General features: G+C 31.0%; 1 long non-coding RNA gene across 1 annotated transcript; it reads left to right on the top strand.

Annotated features, from left to right (window-relative positions):
• Positions 1-789: 789 nt before the first annotated feature.
• Positions 790-4523, top strand: LOC129307210 (uncharacterized). Its single transcript, XR_008592315.1, has 4 exons — positions 790-866; positions 952-1005; positions 1603-1702; positions 4056-4523. It is a non-coding gene; the product is annotated as an uncharacterized LOC129307210 (long non-coding RNA).
• Positions 4524-8703: the final 4180 nt, after the last annotated feature.

Below are 8703 nucleotides of genomic sequence, written 5' to 3'. Positions count from 1 at the left end.
GGTTTATAATTTATTCATATTCAGACGTTTTTCCCCCCATTAGTTGCGTCTATTATAAGTATACATTTCCCTGAACATGATTAGTACAATTGGTATTTGGTAATTACACTGCATGTCCTAGAGAAACAGAACAGGGGTAAGGAAAAAAATCTCAGGTACAGTGCATATGTGCAAAGTTATGTATCCTGGCATCATAGACCCTTATCGTTTATCATACCAAAATCTTGCACAGTAAGCAAGGAAGATGTTTTCTATCTGACTAGTCTTTCTCCTTAGGCTTTGTCATGATGATGGTGCTTGATTTAAGCCAGTCAATGTCTGGTTGAATAGAAAAGTATACCTTACTGAAAAAGATGCCCAGTTTGCAAGTGTTCAGTCTTGCTTTTGCACTTCTTTATTGGTTGAGTGTGCGATTTCTTTTACTAGCTAGAGCCCTAGAAGTTCTTAGAATTGTTTGTATATACTGTCTATATGAAGTCTATCTTAAAATCAAATTTTTGAAAACAATAGAATAGAAATTCATAGATTTAATTGACATTGTGGTGGAACTAATTGTAGGTCTGATGATTCTATTGGTCTTCTCCCTTTCTACTTGTGTCGTGTGTCTTTTAATTATATTCTTCCATTATAGAAAAAACGCTGATAAATGGATTGAAGGGGTCTTTTAGCTTTTCAGGATGGCTACTTGTGTCATGATATATATCATAAATGCTTAACATTTTATTTTTATTTAAATATGCCTGCAGTACAAAGCATCTAAATGGCCCATGGTTGTTGTTTGTGTCTGAAAGTGGTTATGGAAAAGGGGTACCCTTGAGCAGTTTTCGCCATCACGTTTGAATCGAGTTGGTTTGATAGGATACAAGGTATTTTTTATATCATGGAAAAGCCTACTTTTGTCATGTTTAATCCATCTAACGTATTATATGTTTTTTAACACCTACATTCCAGTTTTCTGCTGAGGACCGCTTGCTGCTGTTTTTGTTGTAGGATTCTCATTAGCAGGTAATTTAGTTGATGTCATTGAGTCTGCTGATGTTTGGGTTACAATGCCAATAATTACCAGCATATCACTGCTGTACTGTATATCAATGTTTTTAAAAACTAGACTGGATCAGCTAATTCAATCAGTTGGACCGGGGGAACTGGGTTCGTGGTCCAGTCCTCTGGAACACCCAAACCAGCCTTAGAGAGAACCAGTCGAGACTAGCCAAAACTGGTTGAAACCAGAACACTTCTCCTAAAAACCGGACCCACAGGGGAAAAAAAGGAATCAACATTAATTAAAAATCAAAATTAAATAGTTTTTTTGACTAATAAACGTGGGGCCAAAGCTTCTCATTATTTATGACAAAAGAAGCTCGCCTCACACTCAATGTTTCAGACACTATGCTTTTACTTCTAAGTTACGTTTTTCCTTAAATTTTTTGTTTGCATCATATTATTCTAACACATACAATTAAAATATATTAATTTAATAAGCCTGTGTTTTAATTGGTTCAATGACCGATTTAGTGTTTTAACCTTGTTATTTAAATGTTGTAGTTTTTTTTTTTTTTTTTTTTCTATGTAAATTTTTTTTTCTTTTTTTTTTTGCAACAGATGATGGTGAAAGTGATGAACAAGTGGTTCTTGTGAGTCATAGTGGGGACTGTGATAGAATTAAGGTCCGGCATATTTCAATACAATCTCGATTTGCAAGGTATGCTTGTACAGTGTCCTTTCAGTGTATGCGTGGATTATATTAATTCTGGATTGTTATGGGTTCATCATGCCACCCAAAATTTAACTGTGCAGAATATTTATATTTTCATGTTCTCGTTCATACTTTTGAATTCATTCTTATAAATAATTCCATTATCTGCCTCATTTAAGGGCCGTTTCCTTTTGCCTGTCTGACGTTCCCTTTCGGCTACATTGTAATTAGATGAAGGTGAAGGCATCTCCAAAGTATGTAATATGGACATAGTCCAGAAATAGTATTAGATACTATCCAAGGAGTATAAAGTTGCAGAAAAAAGAAGTATAATGATAACTATTGAACTGCTTTGCTTTATCTGTATTTTTTGTTTTATCTAAGTTTTTTTTTTTCTTTCAAGAAAATGGAGATTCAATAAAGTAAAGAAAGAAAGTGGAGTACAAAAAGAATAAAACTTTCCAAATTTCAATTTTCAGTTATCAGAGCTCTATTCTATGTAAACATACGTTCGAAGAAAACTAAATTTAATGCTTAAATAGATTATCCGTGAACTTAATCCGTGCTTGTTAGAGGAATGGAATATGATAAATAGGAAGGGTTACGAGGGCACTCATCTCACTGTGGCTGACCCTGTCGCTTTTATAATTCCTTAAAGATAGAGATTAGCTGTAATAAACTCAATTGTTTTAAGGCTTTAGATAGTGATAAACAATTTCATTGAGAGTCTAGATTTTGGGAAAATTAATCTTTTGGCCCTTGTAGCTTTAACTTAGTTGTAAATCAATCCCTAAACTTTGACTCGTTATAATTCAGTTCTTGAATTTTTGATTCGATTGTAAATCAATCTTGAACTTTGCCTCTTGCAATTTAATCTTGAAGTTTCAATTTCTTAAATATTGGCCCCTATATTTTAAAAAATAAAATTATAAGACTAAAAATATTTTAAACTTTATAAATAACGAGTCAAAGTTTAGGGATTGAGTTACAATTTGGTCAAAACTACAAGGACCAAATGATTAATTTTCCCTAAGTTTATCAACACATTTTCTCAAGTGCATTGTGCACATTGGAACACCTATATACTATTTTTTTTTTTTTTATTTTCAGTCAAAGATACTATAATTTGAATATGCAACCCCCCAAGCCAAAATAGCTTCATGGCCAGCTAGTTTTTGGTACCTTACTTGTGTTATTCTTGAATGTGGCATCATCGCCATTTTTAGTCTTTGAATCATATGAAACATTAATGTTGCCTATGGCACTCCATCATTTCATTCAGCCTGGAGGATTGTCACAGTAAAGGTTTGCTCACATCATTTGAAGTTTTAGCCTTTTCTTGATGTTGACATCCTGTTGATGAGTAGTAAGAAAAAATAGAGCAGTTATGACCGTCTAGGGTGAGGAAGTTGTTTCATGGGAGTCAATATATACAGATTAAGCTTTTAATTTGTAATTTAAAACTTTGTCGTTTACAAAACTTAATTTACTGCCTATTGATGAAATTTCGATTATTTGTTGATTTATTGAAAGAACTGATATTTTCTTAATACCTTGATTATGTATGATTTATGACAATAAAAAATCTGTAAGGACTAAATTTTGAATTTTCAGAACTAAGGAGTTTGCAGAGAACTAAGGATCAAATTTTAAATTTGCAAATAAGGATTAAAGTTTTTTTTTTCTTTTCCATACTAGCTTTATGTTTTTATATGATTGCATTTTGTGATTTCTTTTTTACTTTTTTTAATTAAAAGAATGATCCAACTTGATCAAGCTAGCTCGACCATGTTGAAATTAAACTTGGTCAATGTTTCAAAATGATGCGACTCGGAGCTTGTCTTTAGAGTGAACCAAAGTATTGCGTTTGAATGCAATGCTTTGGGTTTTATTGCATTTGATTTTTGTTCCCCTTTCTATATTGAGAAATATAATACGGTAGCTGAGTTAGTCAACTATATCCCTATTTTGTTTTAGAATTGGCATTATTATATGCACCTTCTTTGGCTACATTCATCTTGGCAATTGAACAATCTAAGCCTGTTCTTATTTGTTTGCCTTGGAGGATACTGCTCTAAGCTTATTTGCACAAATCTGATGGTCTTTTTAGTGCTCTCATCTGTTTTGGTTTTTTGCTAAATTATCATCATACTGTTGGTAAATTGTCTGAATTTCTGTTCACAACTTGGATGAGAAGTCTTCTAATTCTTGAGGCCTTTCATTCCTACTTTAAAAGCTTGACTAATAAAATAGTACAACGATATTGTTTAATCTATGTAGTGGACTCCATTTAGTGGGATAAGGCTTGTTTTCATTCCTTCTTGACTGATTTATAATACTCACAATGATTATCTGTTAGGGGAGTTATTTTGATGCGGCTTGATCATGCTGGAAAGATCCAGTCGGCTTCCTTAATTTCACCATCGGAGGGTGAGCCTGAGGAGGTTGAAGCAATTGCTCAAGCCTAGTTGTTGACAGTCTGAACTGTAGTTTTGCCCTTCATGAAATGCTGTTGCTTGATCCTGAAGCAAGTGCATGGAGAGTTAACATTGCAGTTGATATTGAAGATTCTTCATGCGTCTGCATATATTATTTTCTGCTGGGAAGGGGATGAGGAGGGTTTTCGGATTACTTTCATGCAGGTGGCCGAAAGGGGAAAGAAAAGTTGGAAATTACCTGTAATATTGTTATTAGTGTAAATCTTATCAGATTGCTGTAAGTTATGACCGTACTATGCTATTGACAGTTTAAGTTAGCTGACACTCGAAAGGGATAAAAAAAAAAAGTTTTGAATCACTAAATTACATGAGTCAACCCTTTCACTTCAGATTCGCACTATTTTTCCGTTTGCCAAGGGGGAGGGAGCCTTCATGTTTTTTTATTTTTTTTGGTTTGTTGAGAAAACAAATGCACTAAAGTAAAAAGATTATCGTGCAATAACATTATGAAACAACCAAGGCAAAAAAATAAAATGCGAAAAGAAATAATCCTCATTTAAAAGCCTGATATTAAAGTGAAGAAAGTGGGTAAGCATGGAAGAGATGTCTAAAGTCACAGCATAATTTTAGTTTATATGAAGTTGATTTTTCATAATAAGCGTCTTGTGAATGCAGTTGAGTTTCAAAGAGATTGAAGGGAGATTGTAATTTTTGTGAAAATTGAAAATATACTATAGAGCTGAACGGAAGCAAATGAGATAAAGTGAGCTAAACCAAACATTGAATATTCTTCCTGTGCTTTATTTTCTTCATGCAAAAGCATTCATCAGCACAGGGCAATGCAGATGTGGGACCTCTTCCTTTATCTCCTTTTCCCTCCACTTCTATCTCAACCATTCATTAATTATATAATTTTAATAAAATTATTTAAAATTATTTAATAAAATAATATGAATGGTTGAGATGGGAAAAGTAGAGGAAAATTGAGAGATATCCTCCACCTCGCAGATGTTCAAACTGAAAACATTATAGTTTTAGGATGTCTTTGAAATCACCAAGGTTGGATCCAAGGATCAATGTTTTCAAAATTGCACTGTAAGTTGAATTGGAAATGTTAGTGGTTTGCAAAATTTAATTGACTGGACTCATTCAATTTGATGTAATAATTAAATTAAAAAATATTATTTATATATAATGATAATAATAATATAAGAAAATAAATATTAAATTGCTATATAATTTGACAATAAAGCTAATATTTCAAGTTAATTATGAGTTAATAAGTCTTATAACACAACATCAAATGATTCAATACCAACATTCACAAAAGATATCCCTATACTAATTTAGATTTTATTTTTACCTAAATATTTATTAAGATTAAGACAAAAAGAATGAAAATGATTTTATCAAAAAAAGGTATTCTAGAAAAAAAAATGAAAACAAAGGTATTACTTTGATATAGGGTTAAAATTGGAATAAAGTACACAAACCAAACTTGTTTTCACCTTCTCAAAGTGTTTGAAAAGTGAGGGAGGTTTTTCTAAGGGTTAGAATTTGAATAAAGTCAAAAAAAATTGAACCATTTGGTTTTCATATAACTGCTCCGATTCACAGTTTTTTTAAATTTTCTTGTCTAACCACTGATTTAGAGTGACTCAATCCTGTTTAAGAGCTAAAATAATTTTGTAGTTCAAGCAAAGTCAAAACAAAAATCAATTAGATTATTCGATCAAATTTTAAAATCATTGCCAAGAACTACTTGAAGGGGGCCAAATTGAAAATAAAATGTGATATGGGGGTCCAAAATCTAGTAGTGATAATTTGGGTTAAGCTTGAAGGGTCATTCCAAATAAGCACAAAAAAAATCTTAGAGTCGGATTTGGGAGTTTAAAAGATTTTCTTTACTTCGAACTTATTCAAACCACCTGAATAAACTCAAAAAAATCTGAGGTAAATAAACTCAAAAAAATCCGAGGTAAACCTGAATACCCAAATTAAAAAATCTTAAGGCCAAGTTTGGGAGTTTAAAAGATTTTCTTTACTTCGAGATTATTTGAGTCACCTGAATAAACTTAAAAAAAATCCAAACTAGGCCTAAATACTCAAATTATACAATAAAATAATATAAAAATTGAAATTAGATGAAATATAAAAAATAAAATAAAAATAATATTTAACAAATTGGATATATGGGCCAACTTGAATAAGTCTGAAAACCTGAGGGATTGGGGTTGGACTTATTTATATGAACTTTTTTTATATGATAAGATATTTTAAATTCAATTCGAATAAATCTAGCATGAATTGAGTTCTGTCCAAATAAACCTAGTACACCTCTCTGCCTTCCTTGGATCTGTCCCTAGAAATCACATCCTTTAAACTTCATTTTTCTATTTTTCAGCATAAGCAGGGACCATGATGAACAAAGTTCAACGGAAATGAATGATATGGGACATAAATTCCGAAGGTTAGGGATCTTTTAGTTTTTTTTTTTTTTGGTAGTTGAATGAATATTTGTAAATGGATTAAAATTTGTTTTGAGGGATGTTGCATCAAAAGGACCCCTATTCATAATTTTACATTTTTACGATAACACATAATTTAACATTTTTTTATAATACATAATTTAACATTTTAAATTAAAAGGTTCTTGTTCAAATTTATCCTCAAAGTTTTCATACAGGTGTAATTGATATTTTAAAGTATTTTTGGCGCAATGTTGTCCCAATATTTTTCAAAACAGTACATTTTGCCTTCTGTTAATATTTTTCAACACGCTGCATTTCTTCTCATACATTAACCCTGTGTAAGCCGAAAACATTTTTTACCATTGCCACATGTTCAATCATTTTCCCCGGAAAACATTTCCATCAGCACAAAAATAATAAAACATCGATTCAAGCCTTCAGGCGTCTCCGGAGAAATATTTATTTTCCAATAAATGTCTCAATACAGTCTCAAAACAAAAACAATTACTCCAATTAAAAACCACCCATGTAGAATCCAACAGCTTCAAGCCTCAAATATTAGCAATCCCATCAAGCAATTAATAAGTACATAAACAATTAAGCAAATAAATAAATAATTTAATCCCAACAGTAAATTATGAATCCTACACTGGCCGTTATTATTTCTCAAACTAAACAAATGGGCTTAAGGCTTTCCTTAGCAAAACCTCAAGCTTCCGATTGCTTCTCATGTGCTATGCTGGACTCATTTGAAATGTTTGTAATTACATAATAAAACTTGATAGTCTAGTAACCACAAAAATATTTACAAAGTATGATAGGCAAGTTAAAAGTTGGTTGAGTAGAACAATTTAACATATAAAATTTAATTCAATACATATAAAGAGATATAAAATCATGCATATATACATGCAATCTTACCTCTTCCTCATTACTCCTCTAACTAAACCCATGAGCTACAATAATTAACAAAATCCATCCATCTAATTGGATTTTATCAAACTTATCAATGCCAATCTATACCCTAATCAAAGGTTTAGCACTTATTACCGAACCATAGGTTCCTCTCTTTAAAACTTCTTAAAAAGATATCTTGTCTCAAGGGCTTTCTCCATAAGAGATATCAAAGGCTTAAAAATGGCTGACTATCATGTGTAAAGTGATAGCAGATCACAGGTTCATAATCATGGAAACAAAAAACTTCCCATTAATATAACCTTCTTCATATGCAAGTAGTGATGGAATCATTTTCCAAAAATTATAACCACATCATTCAAAAAACAGAGTAATGGCCTATAATTAATTTTTTATAATCCTCAATAAAATTTTTCATTATTTTCTATACCTCAAAACTTCTTTTATATGCCCCGAAATTACTTATAATTAATTCATTACCTAATGATCAATGCTTAGGATATTACACAACTTTGCCCCTCGTAAGAAAATTAATATGCATTAAGTTGCTTAAATTAAAAATAAATTATAATAGACTAATGTTATTTCATTTCCAAATAAAAGACTAAAATATCATTCTAACCAATCATTTTGACCAACTATTAGGTGATTATTAGATCACCATGACTAACAACAACATGGATAAGTAATTAAAAATATTAATTTAAAAAACATCTTATTAAAATATTAATAATTTAATATTTAGTAATTTAAATATTATTATTTATAAATCTTAACACACAGTCTATAAGTCAACTTTTAATATATACAAATTTTGTAAGGAGGACTTATAAATTTTAAAAGAAGACTTATAATTTATCATATTATTTTAATTTATAAATCAATTAGTGTGAAAATCACATTCACCCATAAATTTCAGAAAAACTAATTGAACTTTTAATAGTGAGAAAGAGTGAGAGCATGTTGCAGATGAAAGACTCCAGAGATCAGAAAAAGAAACGAAACAAATGGATATGAATCCTGAATTTTGAATTTTAAAACAGTGGAGGGAAGGGAAAATCAAAACAAAACTAGAACAAAGCCTAAAGCAAGCCATACTACTCATCACAAACAGTGAAAATGGATACAAAATTGGCCCTATTCATCGGCTCATGACCATTCATTTTCTAGATATTTATATGGG

This window comes from Prosopis cineraria, unplaced genomic scaffold (genome assembly GCF_029017545.1).
Source record: "Prosopis cineraria cultivar Desert tree isolate PC_DT_omini unplaced genomic scaffold, ASM2901754v1 PC3, whole genome shotgun sequence".
Lineage (NCBI taxonomy): Eukaryota > Viridiplantae > Streptophyta > Magnoliopsida > Fabales > Fabaceae > Prosopis > Prosopis cineraria.
Note: the sequence above shows the minus strand (reverse complement) of the source record. Positions and strands in the feature narration are given on the sequence as shown.